The sequence below is a fragment of the Pseudorca crassidens genome, chromosome 14, assembly GCF_039906515.1.
Source record: "Pseudorca crassidens isolate mPseCra1 chromosome 14, mPseCra1.hap1, whole genome shotgun sequence".
Classification (NCBI taxonomy): domain Eukaryota; kingdom Metazoa; phylum Chordata; class Mammalia; order Artiodactyla; family Delphinidae; genus Pseudorca; species Pseudorca crassidens.
The window spans coordinates 46,240,025-46,258,338 of NC_090309.1; positions in this window are offsets into that span (position 1 = coordinate 46,240,025).

An 18,314-nucleotide genomic window follows, 5' to 3' on the forward strand; every position below is an offset into this window, starting at 1 on the left:
CTGATTCTGTTCTCCAAGACTCTGCTGATCCTCATCCATGCATCAAGCTACTCTTGTCCCACAGCAGACTGGGTGAGGATGCATCTTGTATCAGAATCCTAATTCTACTTGCAGAGAGTTCTTAATCTGTATGTTTGGAACTGCTCAAAGTTCATTTTTACTGCCAAGTCTTTACCACAAATAGGGACTGTCCCCACAGTTATACTCAGGAAAGACTTGCTACCTGCTTTCTTGTTCCATCTGGAGCCAGCCTTGGTCTGTTCAGCTTAGCCCTGTAGCCCTGTAACTCTCTCTCTAACCTGCAGGCTCTGGCATCTGTGTTCTCTGTAGCTGAAAGCACTTCCTCTGCCTGCTGCATGCCCTGGCTGGCTAGGGAAAGGGGAGAGAGTTTATTCTGCTCTATCTGGCAAGAGGAGTAACTTCAAGCTGTAAGTGGACCACTCGTGGTACTTCCTATGGGATACCATTAAATATCCTCTGCCAGCATAGACTCAGAGGGTTGTTCTCTTATATTTCATATCCACTATGTTGAGATCTATACTTTGAAATAAATTAATGCTATTTGATAGTCATACAGTGTTATAAGTAAAGGAAGAAAAGTTAGTGCTCATTTTACAGATGAGGAAACTGGGCCACAGAAGCTAAATCAGAGTAAGTCACAGAACTATTTAGTGCTGGAATTAGGATGAATAAAAAGTACAATAACAATTGCGTGGATCCATATGCAATTTTTAATTGTTTATTTGTGTAAAAAGGTACATAACAGAATTAAGAAACAAATGATGAACTGGGGGAAATATTCACAGCATGTATAAATGGAAAGGCTTAACATCAGTATGTTAGGAACTCCTGCAAATCAGTGAGATAAAAGTGCTGCCTTCACAGCAAAACGGTCAGGAAACTCATAAAAGAACAAGTACAAATGGCCAACAAATATATGAACTAAAGTTTATTAGTGAATACAAATTTAAAACTATGATTTGGTGGATATCTGTCACTTTTTATCTATGCATTATTCCTTCTCCCCTTTTTTGATATGAAACATCATTCTCCTAAATCCCAACTCTGTGGTTCTGGGAGAGCTGATGACACGTGTAATAGACATCTGTTCTTTCTGTTGGTGTATCATCCACCCTCCCTTTTTCTCTTTTACAAATCCTCTGCCTCCCCTGTGAGTCCTTGTGGTTTTGTTGTTGGAGCTAATATCTTCCTCTGTTCTTGTGCCTGGGTGACACACGACTCAGTCCTAACTGATCGGATTATCTCGTCCCCCATCACCATGATTGGCTCAGGGACGAACACAATATCCAAGCTAGGCCAACCAAAGTCTTCATTAGAATCTTTGCTTCAAACATCAAACATGAGGTACAGTCGGCCTACAGTCGGCCCTCAGTAACTGAGTTCCACACCCAGGGATTCAACCAACTGTGGATCAAAGATATTTGGGAGAAAAAAATTCCAGGATGTTCCAAAAAGCAAAACTTGAATTTCCTGCAGGCAGGCAACTATTTACACAGCATTTACATTATAATAGGTATTGTAAGTAATCTAGAGATGATTTAAATACACCGGAGGAGGCACATAGATTATATGCCGATACTGCACTATTTTATATAAGGGACTTGAATATCGTCAATTTTGCTACCTGCAGGGAGTCCTGGAACTAATCCTCCTTGGATACCAAGGGACACCTGTACTGTCTTTGAGAGTCATGAGACTTCTGAGTCATTTAAGCCTGAACCATTTTTTCAACAGGCAGAGAAAGTTTGCTGAGAATGAAGCCAACAAAGAGAGTGGGATGAGAGATAAACAGCAAGTCCTAATGGCATTGCCTGAGTCCCTGGATCTAGTTGTTCCTGAAAGCAGCACTCTTTCCTAGACTTTTCAGTTACATGAGGCAACATATTCACATGTTTTGCTTTAATCAACTTAAGCTGGGTTTCTATCAAGGAGATCAAATAAGCTCTGATTATTGTAAAATTAAATCAAAGAGAACAAAGATTTCTCTTTCCTCCAGACCTCCTGGACTGAAATGATGTAAGCCCAGAGCTGCCTGTAACAACATCTCACTCTTTAGAAAAAGCCCGTGTGTAATAGGAGAGCCCGTGTGTAATAGGAGAGCAATGAGGATGGCACATTCTCTGACATCAACTGAGTTCCTGAATCAAGTCAACCCTGAGGCCAACATCCTGATGAATGAGGCAATAAATCTCGTATTTTGCTTAAGCCCGCTTGTATTAATTCTCTGTCATTGTAGGCAAGAATCCTAACACAATGATATCTTACTTGTATTTGCCCTAAAAAAATGAGATATCAATTACCCTAAAATTGAAAATAGTAATACCCAATTTTATTGATAATCTGCCAAAATAGGGATTCTCACACACTGCTAGTGTTTGAATACAAACATTTTGTAGAGTAATTTGACTATAGACCTGAAAAGCCTTAAAAATTACACATAGTTGGAGGAGGGAGAAAGAGATGAATAAGTAGAAACTAAGGTATTTTTACGGCAATGAACTATTCTGTATAATGCTATAATGGTGAAAACATGACATTATACATTTGTCAAAACCCATAGACCTGTATAATACAAAGAGTGAACCCTGATATAAACTATGGACTTTAGTTAATAATAATGTATCAATATTCATTAATCTATTGTAACCACAAAGGTACCACACCAGTGTAAGACATTAATAATAGGAGAAGCTGTGTGGGCGCAGAGGTGTGGATGGGAGCTCTCTATACTTTCTCACCTTTTCTGTTGACCTAAAACTGCTCTGAGAAATAAAGTTTATTAATGAAAAAGAAAGAAAGGAAGAAAGAAAGAAAGAAAGAGGGCTTCCCTGGTGGCGCAGTGGTTGAGAGTCCGCCTGTCGATGCAGGGGACACGGGTTCGTGCCCCGGTCCGGGAAGATCCCACATGCCGCAGAGCGGCTGGGCCCGTGAGCCATGGCCACTGAGCCTGCGCGTCCGGAGCCTGTGCTCCGCAATGGGAGAGGCCACAACAGTGAGAGGCCCGCGTACCGCAAAAAAAAAAAAGAAAAAAAAAAAAAAAGAAAGAGAGAAAGGGAGGGAGAGAGGGAGGGAGGGAGGAAGGAAGGGGGGAATACACATGGTTTATCCAGCAGTTCTGCAATTATAAATTTCTCCCAAGGGAAGAAAATGGGCAAGGATGCAAAGAATATAAATAAAACAATTGTCATGACAAGGTTGTTTGTTATAGTAAAAAATTAGAACTGGAATCTACTCAAATATCCATCCGTTTTCAAAAAAAAGGTTAAATAAATAATGATTCATATGCAGTCTTTGAGAATGGTGATGTTGATTGGGGCTTCTTACCTAGGGTCCAGGGATGAGCTTCAGGGGTTCAAATGCTGGGTCTCTCATGGGAGCCATCTGTGGGTTCCTTGGATGCCCTATGGGGCCTTCTGACCACATAGCTCCCAGACATGGTGAGCACTACAGGCATAACCAGTGGGACCCTGGAATCCCCTGGCCCTGCAGGTCACCCTCTTTGGGAAATTCTTTCCAAAAAGGCTTAAGTCTAAATACCTTGCACTCCTTAAAAACCCTCGAGCACCTCCTAGGACCTACAAAGTCTAAACTTCTTGGCATGGTATTCAAGGCCTCCTATTATGTGGTTTGAGTTGATTGTTCCAGCCTCATTTCTCACTCAAAGGGGACTATTTTTTTTAATACTAGGTACTTTACTCGGTCACTGTTCAAAAATATAGTCTCTTATGAATAGTGTGATGATGGAATGGTCAATTCAAACCACAGTTTCGAATAGCATTCCTGGCATGGACCAAATATAAAGAAAGTTAAAATGTGGCATGATTTTGTACAATTGGAGGAGTGTTAAAAATTTTAATGTGACACTAGAGGCATTCTCCTCTGACTGGAACAGGGGTTCTAACATTGACCCCATAAAGAGAAAACCAAAGGGTATTTTTTGGTTCTACAGTGAACTAAATTTGAAAAGCCACAATAATGTAAATCTTCATATATCATTTTTTACAATTTTAGAATAAACTCACAGACAAATCACAGAAGACTAAATTGTTATTACAGAAAAGAATACGTTATTCACTTGGAAAACTTAAATTTGCAGCTGGCAGAGTTTGGGAAGTAAAAAGGGAGAAGAGCAGATGAAGGGGAACATCCAAGCACAAACGTCCTCAACAAAAGATGCTCTCTTGGTTGAAGGAAGAGCAGATAGAGGTTCAAGGATATTGTCTGAAATCTAAGAGGTGACTGGTGGAGGAAGCAGAGATTCGTGACAAAATTATGTTTGGAGGAGGGAGACGGCGGAGGAGGGAGCCAAGGCAAGTGAGATAAATTCGCACCCATCGAGACAGCTACATCAAGAAACAACACGTGTTGGGCTTCCCTGGTGGCGCAGTGGTTGAGAGTCCACCTGCCGATGCAGGGGACACGAGTTCGTGCACCGGTCCAGGAAGATCCCACATGCCGCGGAGCAGCTGGGCCCGTGAGCCATGGCCGCTGAGCCTGCGTGTCCGGAGCCTGTGCTCCGCAACGGGAGAGGCCACAACAGTGAGAGGCCCGCGTACCGCAAAAAAAAAAGAAAGAAGAAAAAAAAAAAAGAAACAACACGTGTAGAGATATCAAGGTAATCACAAAAAGAACTAAAAACAGAAACTGCTAAAAGTAGTTACCTCTGGAGAACAAGTTAAAAGGACACCACGAGGAAGCAATCAGTCAGGTCCAGAATATAGGACATTCTACGAGATGGCTGACCTAGATTCTCTAATAAATCAATGGCATGGGGGAAAACGTTAGTTACAGAGTAAATCACACTTAGGAAACAAAACAATCGACTTCAATGTAGAGACTTCATTTGGGATCCCTATTAGGACACTTTTGAAACAATCAGAAAAATTTGATTATCAGCTGGATAGAAAACGATGATATAAGAAACTGTTAATTTTGTTACGTATGATACTGGCATGTACATTAGATTTTAAAATATCTTTTGCAGTTAGAAGCATAGTGAAGTGTTTCTAGGTAAAATGACGTGATGTTTGGGATTTGCTTTTAAAATACTTTAGTGCCTATCCATCCTACCCTTAAAATATAGGGAGAATAGAGAAACAAGACTGGCCAAAGGGTGATAATTGTAAAAGCTGGGTTCATGGGGTTCACTGTACCATACTTTCTTTTATGTATGTTTGAAAAATTTTAAAAAATAGACTGTTTTGTTTTTGTTTTATTTTTTTAAAACAGCAGATGCCTCTGCATTGTGGCATGGGGCTTGGGGAGCAGTGGTGCTGTCAAGACTGTTTTATATTTTTCATTTATTTAATGAATATTTGTTGAGTCCCTACAATGTGAGGCACTGTTTAGGTACTTTGGGGATATGAACAGAACAGATCAAAATTTCTTTTTTAGTGGGGCTCACATTCCAGTCAGGGAAAAGAGACAATAAAACATAGACATAGACATAATAAATAAATTTTGATATGTTAGAAGTGAATTAGTGCTATGAGGAAAGAATAAAGCAGGGTAAGAAGGACCAGGAGTGGGGCCAGGGCTGCACTGCAGTTTTAAATAACAGGGTCAGAAAGGTCTCATTGAAAATTTAACATTTGAACAGACTTGGAAAAGGTGAAGATTATAAACCCTTCTGAATTGTGGTTGTTTAATTATACCCATGGATTACTTTGATAAAAAGAATTGAAAGAGATTACTTTAAAAATTAAAACAAAAATCTCCCTCCTTCCCTACCTATCAAAATTCTCCTTTATTCTTCAGGCCAGCTTCAAGTGATCAGCTTTCATGAGGTCTTCTTCATCCACAGCTAGAATTAGCTGCTTTTTTTGTGTTTTCTTGTACATCTCTAGTAACTCTAACATGCATTTTATTGTCTTCATATAATATGGCTCTTTATAGCTTTACTAAACATTTTTACTTTCATTATTTTATTCATATTTACAATAACCTTGAGTGGTTTTTATTTATTTATTTTTATTTTTTATTGGGGTATAGTTGCTTTACAATGTTGTGCTAGCTCCTGCTGCACAGCAAAGTGAACCAGCCCTATGGATACATATATCCCCTCCCTTTTGGATTTCCCTCCCATCCAGGTCACCACTTGAGTGTTTTTTTATTTCAATATCATTATTATTTCCACTTACCAGATGAGAAAGCTAGGGATCTGAAAGAATAAGTGACCTACATCAGACAGCGTCTGAACTCTAGGTCACATTCTCCAAATACAAACGTTACCTCCACTACCTCTCCATAGTTAGTTGTTTCTAAGAGTCTTCTTCTATGTTAAAATTAGATTTGAATCAAAGTACTCTTAGCAAATGATATTAAATCAGGTACTTCAGAAAATCTTAGGAGGAAAAGAAAGTCTCCCACCTAATCAATCCCCAGTCACTTTATAAGGACAATACTTTTTCATCATTTTCATTTTTAGCTCTTCTGGTGGTTGTTTTGTGTAACTCTAGATAATACGTTTACACCTCCATGCATCGATCTTATCACCTTTAGGTGTTCTCTGCTGTCTCCCATAAAAGCGGAGGACTTAGCCATCTGAATTGCCCTAATGTCTTAGGTTAGGACACTTGACTCTGAGACAGAGATTTGTTGGCAGGGGCTTTGGGGACAACCCTGGAGGAGTGAAAGCAGCAGGATTGAGCTGCAGGAGGAGGTGACCTCCTGTGCAATTGCAACAGAAGCCTCAGCCCATCCCCAGAGCTCTGTGGCTGGGAAAGCCCTTCATAGTTGTCATGAATTGAGACAAGAGGGCTGGGCCTTTGTACCCCACCATTGACAATCAACCTGTCATTGGACACAAGTTGGGGAACATAAAATTAAACAAGGTACTTCTCCTCAGCTGAGATCAATTCCAGAAAAAGGACTTGGAGATAAGTTGCCAGCAGCCAATACTTCTGACATGTGGAGAATGAGCGTCAGTCCTGGCATGGGAATCTGAGGAGAGCACCACGGCATCCATCACAGGTCACCCCCTACATGGCTCAGATCCACTTACTTCTTACAGTAGATTCACCCTATTTGGAATTAACCCCCCAGATTTCTGTTTGGTTCCTTTGTTTGGAGAACCTTACAATAACATTGGTGAGCCAAATTACAGCCCTTGCTCTGCACATGCTCTCAAATCTACATCTGAGACTCACTATTTCCCTCCTCTACTACCAATTTCAGATTCCCTTCACCCTCAACTAGCACATCTGCTGGTCTAGGTGGCTTAGCTGGGGTGGGGGTGGGGGAAACCCTAATCTCCATTGCTGAGGAGTCTAAGTCTGTGGTTACCAAGCCCTCCTCAGGTTAGGTTGGCTACCTTGTCCACTTACCGTCAAAATTGGGCAGGTGAGAAAGAAGAGATGCTCTGATAGATAAGCTGGGTACCAAACATACTCTTCTCTGCCCCACAACGAAGCTGAGATCTCATCCTCTCCTGATGATCGGCATCCATTAATCCTGCCGGGATGTGGTTCCTTTCCCTACTCTTCTCTCCTTCACATCTCACATACTTAACAAGTGCCTGTAAGACAGCTCTAACCCACTATTCCTCAGCACAGCAAGTTCAACATCTTCAAAACTAAACTGATTTTTTTGCTTCATTCATACACACGTTCTTTGTCCTTCATCTATCAAGCTCCTGTGCTGGAAACTAGGTTCATCTCCGGGTCTTCTACCTCCTTCACCCTCTAAATCTACCAAGTTCTGTAAATTCTACCGCCTAAATAGCTTCTAAATTCACCCTCATTCTCCCTCCCTACAGTCGCTATCCTTATTCAGGGGCTCATCATTTCTCACCTGGACTATTACAAAAACCTCCCAATTGCTCTTCCTTTCTCCAATCTCCCCCACACTCCTCCCATCCACATTACACCACATCTTTTAAGAAGTATGCCATTTCCCTGCTTAAAACTCTTTCAGTGTAAAGGTTTTTCACAAATTGGCTCTTTCCTACTTCTCCACTCACTCCTCTTCCATTCCCCTCTGCACCAGCTCGTCACTTGTAGCTGCTCAAAGGTAACAAGCTCCCTTCATGCCTCATGCCTTTGCCCATTCTACCTCTTGTCCCGCGTGTCTCCTGGCAGACTCTACTTCTCTTTGGAGATTTACTTCACTCCACCTTTGACCCTTCCTGATAGGTAGGATTGGCTGCTTCTCGCCCCATGGTCACACTGCAATTCTTCCATACCTTTATTAAGACTCTTATGACATTATGTTTGCTTATTTGCTTTACACACACAACTGGCTGAAATATATTTTTTAAATTGCAATGGTTTTGTACTATATTCGGTTGTGATCCCAATGCATTGTATTACTTTCACAGTTCTTAGAAACAGTAGATAATCAAAAATTGTCAAATGAATGAATGAAATATACAAATGTTGTTCAGGGCATGATGCATCTGACCCACCATCAGTGGCTGAGCATATACTTCGCATTGTTTCCCAATAGTGTTAACTGATGTGTGCTGACTGACCCATATTCCCTAGCCTGACCTCAAGATAACTGCCAAGATTTTATGTTCATAGCCTGAGAATGCACAATTCTAAATGTTCTTCCTGAACAATGAATCAATAGCTGTGAATCTGTTTTAGGGAAGAGACGCAAAAATTGAAACAAAACAGGCACACTGAAGGAACACTGGAGAAAGAATCATGCAGTCAACGAGGGCTCACTCATCTACTACTTACTGTCCAAGGTCTAGCACAGTGGCTGAAATATGGTAGGCATTCAATAAATATATGTTGAATGACTAGAGATAGATGGGAAAGGAACAACAAATGATGCCCTTGGGAGTGATACAGAAGCTGTAGGAGACTGTCAGGATGACAGAAGGGAGAGAGGTGAGCTCAGTTTTTAAATCATTAACTTGTAAGCTGTTTACACTTAAGTTTTAAGCTGGACACATCCTAAAGGTATAGAAAGAAAGAAAAACTAAGAGATCCAGAATTGGAAATGTATCTATTTAAAACCAGGAGCCTGAAATGTACTCCCAGGGAGGCTTAAAGGAAAAAGATAAGGGTCTACAGAGGCAATCATTTTGTGCACTTTTTTATCTCTTCTGTTATTTACCTTCATTATCGTAAATAATATATTTACACTGCTATTTTGTTGACATTTTTGCACTTTAGAAATTATACATTAACTTCCCACTACTATGGAGGATAAAGATACTGCTTTCTTTCTGTGTCCCCCACACTGATGCACACATTCTTTCCCCCATCCTCCAATATAGTTCTATTACAAATGTACTAAATCAATATTCAGTGTTTGCTTTTTTCATTCATTCATCCAATAAATATGCCTTTGAATTACTTAGAAAATTTTAATCAGGGTATATGATAACACTTGTATTTTCAGTAATTCCAGACAGCCTCTTCTGGGTGTTACCTTTTGAGAAACATTAGTACAATTTGCCTGCCTATTTTAAAATATAAAAATCAATTTAAAATTAATCAGCAAATTATGTCAGTGCTCATTATGTCCAAGGCAATGTTAGGGAGACCAAGATGTCTAAAATAGAACTCCTACCTTCAAAATATCGAAATCTAGATGGTGAAATCATGCAAATACACACAAAAAGTTAACAAGTGAATGTCTCCTGAGTGATACAGGCTGGTAGATTCCACAAGAGTCAGAGGAAGAAGTACTTGCACACTGGGCTGGTCCAGGACAACACAGAAGAGGAGATGGCGGAGGTTGAGAAAGATCCTTAAGATGCAAGAGTAGGTAGGGCAAAGGGCAAAGGGCAAAGAGGAAGAGGAAGAACACTCCAAACAGGAGAAAATTGCATTAGCAAAGGCAGAAAGGGAGAAAATACTGCATTTTTAAGAATGCCAAGTAGCCCAGTTTGAGTGCAAAAGAGGTTCATGGAGAAGAATAGCAGGAAATATGGGGGCAAAGCAAGGTGAGAGCAGACCGTAAATAGGTTTGAATGCCAAGAAAATTCCTGACATTTCCCATCACGTGGTTCTATTCAAGGTTAATAAGCAATGATGAATGGATGTACAAACATTTGATAGTTCAATTCAGTGGGAAAAAAACGCTGAATTATTAGGTGATTTCATGAACATATTAAAGTGACATTACTAGTAAGATTAAATTCTTACATTGAAAAAGGGAAAGTTGGGAGCAATAACGGAGTGGGAGAAAATAGCAGAAAGAAAAGTGTTAAAGAATGAAATTAACATGTCAATGCCAGTAAGATTAGGAATATTTAGCAATGGAAAATAAAAGAGATATACTTTGACTTCTAAAATATGTGTGTCTTGAAATGTGCACAAGTGTGCATTCTTAAGTCAGATATATCATTATTTTTAAATGCCTCACTTTCGTTGAAGAGTCGCATTGGCTCCCAGAACTCTAAATGGCCATTCCTTTCTGTACTTTACATAATGTAGTCTGTACAAAGCCTGCTTCTAAGAAGATGATTATTTCTAGATTTTTATTTAAAAGAATAGAATTTCTTAGAAAACATTACTGTATTATTGTTTTCAGTTGCTCTCCTACTTGCATAATTGTGCCTGTAGCATAATGTTATATAGATATCCTGGTGAGTTTGGAAAATCTTGTACTAAATTCTTCTTAGAATCTTTAATAAACTAATGCGCTTTGAATCTGAAAAAGATAATATAATATGCAGTGTTTCCAAACTTATTTGATCAAAAAATCCTTTTTAAAAAAAATGGAAACATAGTTTAGGAAACAGTGATTTCACCCACTCCCTTGAAGCAGTGTCCACTTGTTTCAAATGTCTGACAAATGTTCATGCATGTGCACACATGTACGCACGTGCATGCACACACACACACTCCCTGTCTCTCCTATCAGAAACTCCTAGGATGGCACTTCCTGCTTTTAGATGTGACAAGTTGCTCTTTGAAACCAGGAAGACAGATTGGGTTCTCAGACCAAAGTGATAATTAATGATGAAGCAAAATATAGAAAAGAGAAATATATTAACCTCCTAAACAGCTTACGTCTTTGGATAATTCTTTGTGCTTAAACATCACCTCCCACGTCCACCTGTGAGACCAGTGAACCTATGAAAGCCTTCCCAGGATCCCCCTCTGCTACCCAGAGTCCTGTCTATCGCTGACTCTCTTGCCCCTTTATTTTCCAGTTTTTAGAAGTACAATGCCTGAACTAACTAATGCTGGATCACTAGATGCCTGGTGTAAAGGCCTTTATGGGTGTCAGTCTTCCAGTTCTGAAGAATATAGAGAAGTAATTCAAAGAAACTTCTAGAGTCACCAGAGGTCAGGGACTACATATTCTTTTTATAATTTTTTTCACAACACTTATTTTGAAATTTTTCAAACTGTCCAAAAAATGCAAAGAGTAGTACAATTAATAGCCATGCATTCTTCACTGAGATCAAATCATTGTTAACTTTTCCGGCATTTGCCTGTCTCCCCTGCCCCCTGCCATTCTCTCTCTCTTCCCCGCCCCCCTCCATTTATGTTTTTTTGAAAGCAAGTTGCACACATCAGAAAATTTCACCCCTAAATATTCCCCATGCCTCATCTAAGAATAAGAACATTCACTTACATAATCACAATAGCATTATCACATCTAAGAAAACTGACATAAATTTAATAGTATCATCAAATATACTGTCTATATTTAAATTTTCTCAATGAGGGATTCTCTGAATACCACCCCTCAAGGTATACAGAGATGACAGGAAGAGGGCAGTGCAATGCAAGCAACTGACTCTGTGGCGAAGGCCCTGGAAGCTGAAGCCCATTTTGGCTGACTCTTGTAGTATTACTTTCCTAGGAATTAATACAATTAAATGGTTAGGAGTAATTAATCTTCTCTCTTAAATGATTGTGACTGTTACTTGTACTTCCAGCAACCCATAAGAAGGAAGTCAAATCTGCATTATTTATAAAATTAGAGCTAAACCAAATATTAAGATTTGATCTAATCCTTGGATAGATAGTCCTTAAATGGATATATTCTCCAGGCTTTTAAGGATGCTGGCATATAAACAATTCTTGTATTTTTCACAGTAGCAGAGTTTTATTCATCAAGTGCACATTTCACCTAGAAAGGTGAAACAATATGCTACTAAACAACCAATGGATAACTGAAGAAATCAACAGGAAATTAAAAAATACCTAGAGACAAATGAAAATGAAAACATGACAATCCAAAACCTATGGGACACAGCTAAAGGAGTTCTAAGAGGGAAGCTTATAGGGAATTCCCTGGCAGTCCAGTGGTTAGGACTCTGTGCTTTCACCGCTGAGGGCCCAGGTTCAATCTCTGGTCAGGGAACTGAGATCCCACAAGCCACGCAGCACAGCCAAAAAATAAAAACGAGGGAAGTTCATAGTGATAAGAGTTTATCTCAGGAAACAGAAAAATCTCAAATAAACAACCTAATCTTACACCTAAAGCAACTAGAGAAAGAACAAACAAAACCCAAAGTTAGTAGAAGGAAATAAATCATAAAGATCAGAACAGAAATAAATGAAATAGAGACTAAAAAACAATAGAAAAGATCAATGAAACTAACAGCTGCTTCTTTGAAAAGATAAACAAAATTGATAAACCTTTAGCTAGACTCATCAAAAAGGGAGAGGGCCCAAATCAATAAAATCAGGAATAAAAAAGGAGAAGTTACAACTGACACCACAGAAATACAAAGGATCATAAGAGACTACTATGAGCAACTATACGCCAATAAAATGGACAACCTAGAAGAAATGGACAAATTCCTAAAAAGGTATAATCTCCCAAGACTGAACCAGGAAGCAATAGAAAATACGAACAGACCAATTACCAGTACTGAAATTGAATCAGTAATTTAAAAATTTCCAACAAACAAAAGTCCAGGACCAGATGACTTCACAGGTGAATTCTATCAAACATTCAGAGAACAGTTAACACCTATCCTTCTCAAACTATTCCAAATAGTTGCAGAGGAAGGAACACTTCCAAACTCATTCTAAGAGGCCACCATCACCCTGATATGAAAGCCAGAAAACGATGTCACAAAAAAAGAGAACTACAGCCCAATATCACTGATGAACATAGATACAAAAATCCTCAACAAGATACTAGCAAACTGATTCCAACAATACATTAAAAGGATCATACACCATGATCAAATGGGATTTATTCCAGGGGTGCAAGGATTTTTCAATATCTGCAAATCAATCAAGGTGATACACCACATTAACAAATTGAAGAATAAAAACCATAAGATTATCTCAATAAATACAGAAAAAGCCTTTGATAAAATTCAACATCCATTTATGATAAAAACTCTACAGAAAGTGGGCATATAGGGAACATACCTCAACATAATAAAGGCTATATATGACAAACCCACAGCTAACATCATACTCAATGGTGAAAAGCTGAAAGTATTTCCTCTAAGATCTGGAACAAGAATGGCCACTCTGTATAAAAAAGTATGTAAAATAAAATTCAAAAATTAAAAATAAATAAATAAGAAGAAAAAAAAAAGAATGCCCACTCTCACCACTTTTATTCAACATAGTTCTGGAAGTCCTAGCCACAGCAATCAGAGAAGAAAAAGAAATAAAAGTAATCCAAATTGGAAAAGAAGAAGTATAACTGTCACTGTTTGAAGATGACATGATGCTATACATAGAAAAATCCTGAAGATGCTACCAAAAAATTACTAGAGCTCCTCGGTAAATGACTGAATTTACCAGTGAATTTGGTAAAGTTGCTGTATACAAAATTAATACAGAGAAATCTTGCATTTATATACACTAAAAATGAAAGATCAGAAAGAGAAATGAAAGAAACAATCCCATTTACCATCGCATCAAAAAGAATAAAATATCTAGGAATAAACCTACCTAAGGAGGCAAAATACCTGTACTCTAAAACGTATAAGACATTGATGAAAGAAACTGAAGACAACACAAACAGATGAAAAGATATATTGTATTCTTGGATTGGGAGAATCGATATTGTTAAAGTGACCATACTACCCAAGGCAATCTACCAATTCAGTGCAATCCTTATCAAATTACCAATGGCATTTTCCATAGAACTAGAACAAAAATTTGTAAAATTTGTATGGAAATGCAAAAGACCCATAACTGCCAAAACAATCTTGAGAAAGAAGAACAAAGCTGGAGGAATCACATTCTCTGACTTTAGGCTTTACTACAAGGCTACCATAATCAAAATAGTATGGTGCTGGCACAAAAACAGGCATATAGATCAGTGGAATAGAATAGAAAGCCCAGAAATAAACCCACACACTTGTGGTCAATTAATCTACAACAAAGGAGGCAAGAATATACAATGGAGAAAAGAAAGACAGCTCCTTCAATAAGTGGTGCTGGGAAAACTGGACAGCTACATGTAAAAGAATGAAATTAGAATATTCTCTAACACCACACACAAAAATAAACTCAAAATGGATTAAAGATCTAAATGTAAGACCAGATACTATAAAACTCCTAGAGGAAAATATAGGCAGAACACTCATTGACATAAATTGCAGCAATATTTTTTTTTTGGATCTCCCTCCTAAAGGAATGGAAATAAAAACAAAAATAAACAAATGGGACCTAATTAAGTTTAAAAGCTTTTGTACAGCAAAGGAAACCATAAACAAAATAAAAAGACAGGGCTTCCCTGGTGGTGCAGTGGAGAGTCTGCCTGCTGGTGCAGGGGACACGGGTTCGTGCCCCGGTCCAGGAAGATCCCACATGCCACAGAGCAGCTGGGCCCGTGAGCCATGGCCACTGAGCCTGCACATCTGGAGCCTGTGCTCTGCAACGGGAGAGGCCACAACAGTGAGAGGTCCGCATACCGCAAAAACATAAAAAAATAAATTAAATAAAATAAAAAGACAACCTACGCACTAGGAGAAAATATTTGCCAACAATGCTTCCAACAAGGGATTAATTTCCAAAATATACAAACAGCCCATATAGCTTAATATCAAAAAAGTAAACAACCCAATCAAAAAATGGGCAGAAGATCTAAATAGAATTTTTTCCAAATAAGACATACTGATGGCCAACAAGCACATGAAACAATGCTCAATATCACTAATTATTAGAGAAATGTAAATAAAACTACAATGAGATATCACCTCACACCAGTCAGAATGGCCATCATTAAAAACTCTACAAACAGGACTTTTCTGATGGTGCAGTGGTTAAGAATCCACCTGCCAGTGCAGGGATTATGGGTTCGAGCCCTGGTCCGGGAAAATCCCACATGCCGTGGAACAACTAAGCCCATGTGCCACAACTACTGAGCCTGTGCTCTAGAGCCCACGAGCCACAACTACTGAAGCCTGTGCATCTAAAGCTTGTGCTCCACAACAAGAGAAGCCACCGCAATGAGAAGCCTGTGCACCGCATTGAAGAGTAGCCCCTGCTTGCCACAACTAGGGAATGCCAATGCACAGCAACAAAAACCCAATGCAGCCAAAAAATAACTTAATTAATTAAAAAAAAAAAAAACCTCTACAAATGATAAATGCTGGAGAGGGTGAGGAGTAAAGGGAACCCTCCTAAACTGTTGGTGGGAATGTAAATTGGTTCAGCACTATGGAGAACAGTATGAAGTTTCCTTAAAAACCAAAAATAGAGTTACCATATGATCCTGCAATCCTACTCCTGGGTGTATATCCAGAGAAAACTCTAATTTGAAAAGATACATGCACCCCAATGTTCATAGCAGCACTATTTACAATAGCCAAGAGATGGAAGCAACCTAAATGCCCATCAACATATGAATGCATAAAGAAGATGTGGTGTGTGTGTGTATATATATATATATATATATATATATATATATAATGGAATATTACTCAGCCATAAAAAAGAACAAAGTAATGCCATTTGCAGCAACATGGATGGACCTAGAGATTATCATACTAAGTGAAGTAAGTCAGATGGAGAAAGACAAATATTATACGATATCACTTAAATGTGGAATCTAAAAGAATGATACAAATGAACTTATTTACAAAACAGAAATAGACTCACAGACATAGAAAACAAACTATGGTTACCAAAGAGGATAGATAGCGGGAGAGAGGAGGTAGATAAATAAGGAGTTTGAGATTAACACATACACATTACTATGTACAAAACAGATAAACAACAAGGACCTACTATATAGCATGGGAAATATATTCAATATATTATAGTAATTTATAATGGAAAAGAATCTGAAAAAGAATATATATATGTATAACTGAATCACTTTGCTGTACACCTGAAACTAAATCAACACTGTAAATTAACTAAACTTCAATTTGAAAAATGGTTTAAATAAAGAAGTGTAGGGCTTCCTTGGTGGGATAGTGGTTAAGAATCTGCCTGCCAATGCAGGGGACACAGGTTCGAGCCCTGGTCCGGGACGATCCCACATGCCACGGAGCAACTAAGCCCGTGAGCCACAACTACTGAGCCCGAGCTCTAGAGTCCGCGAGCCACAACTACTGAGCCCACGTGCCACAACTACTGAAGCCTGCACACCTAGAGCCCATGCTTCGCAACAAGAGAAGTCACCAATGAGAAGCCCACATGCAGCAACGAAGACCCAATGAAGCCATAAATAAATAAATTTGTAAAAAAAAATGTATATGTGTGTAAATCATGTATTCTGACTGAAAACTGATTTATATTTGCAACTTTGGCTCCATCATTAGAGATCCTTTAAATTCATATCCCTCCACCTAGTTACTGTAATGCACCTTTTGGATTGGGGTTAGGACTCAGGGAGAACAGCTTCAGGCTGCAGCAGAGCAGGGCTCAAGTATTGGAAAGGGTTTGTGAGGCTCTTGTGGTCCTATCCGAGAAGAAAGCAGACTTGAAAACTGCTTGTGCATTAGAGCTTGCTCTCTCTTATGGCTCTTGGAAATGAGACTGCCCCATGAAGAAGCCCAAGCAAGCTTCCTGGAAGATGACAGACACGGTCCAAATCATCCCTGTTGCCCCAGCTGATAGCAGGCAACCACCAGTCAGCAGACAGTGAGTGGCCAGTCAATCCAGCACTGATGAATGAACAACTGAGCTGACTCATGACAGGGGAACCACCTCGTTGATGAGACAATCAGAGGAATGAAAGCGTAAGCAGATACCTAGTCAAGACAGAAACTCTCTCCTGTCAGGTATATACTTGATGATGCAGCATATATAATTTAAAAGGTGCCATGCCAGGCTTTTTTTTTTCTTTTTGATGGGAATCATTTGAGAAAGAATTGATCAGAATCCCTGTGCTTACAGGGCCCAAACCAGAGCAGTACTATAAACAGAAGTGAGGGAAGCCACACATATGCAAGCCCCCCAAGATTCTGATATCAATGAGGATAAGATAAAATTCATAATCTGCCACTACAAAGAGGACATTGACGACAACTGGAAATTATATGTGATCAACTCAAAGTGCACTAAGTTTTACACTTTGAGATTTACAATTTAAGAGTATCATTGCTCAAGAAAACTTGCAATGTCCTGAAATCTTATCATGTATGAAATGTGATAGAGAGATTCCCAAATTTGACAAACCTGCACAATTTGTGTGTCATTACAAATATGGTATAGGGAGTTCCCTGGTGGCCTAGTGGTTAGGATTTTGGACGTTCACTGCCATGGTCCAGGTTCAATCCCTGGTCAGGGAACTGAGATCCCGCAAGCTGGGCATGGCCAAAAATATATATATGGTATAAAACCAAAATAAACTCTTTTAAGTTATTGAAACAAAACAAAACCAATTTTGATCAACACTGGATTCTCCCCAAGATTACAAAATATCTCTAATGCAATTGTCTTAGGAAGAGCACATTGTCTTATGAAAAGGATATCAAAGAAAGTGGATCCTAAAAAGTAGGAGGAAAAAGTTCCATAGAGGTGTGTCAGACAGGTAATAAGACAAAAATATTGTTCTTTTAGATTTGGGAATATTTGTGATATTTGTCAGCTTTTCAACATTTGTGATTGGTGTGATTTCTTTTCTCATTCTAATTAAATATTCACATTTGTACCTAATTCTGCATGTGTAATCTTGTATTCCTTTTCTTCAAGAGAACTCTCAAAATTGTATAAGCTTCAAGCCACTCCAAACCTAGACCTGGATCTGCCTGGTCCAGATACAAGGATAGTTTGATGGGTATCACTTGATATAGACTCAACAATGTCATCAAGGATTTTCTTTTATTCCATCCCTCTGCTTTGACATCTATGATGTCAGCTTCATCTTAATGCTTGCTTCCTTCATGGTGATGACATGGCTGTAGGAGTTCCAAGCTTCCTCTGTATTCTACTCTATTCAGAAGGAAA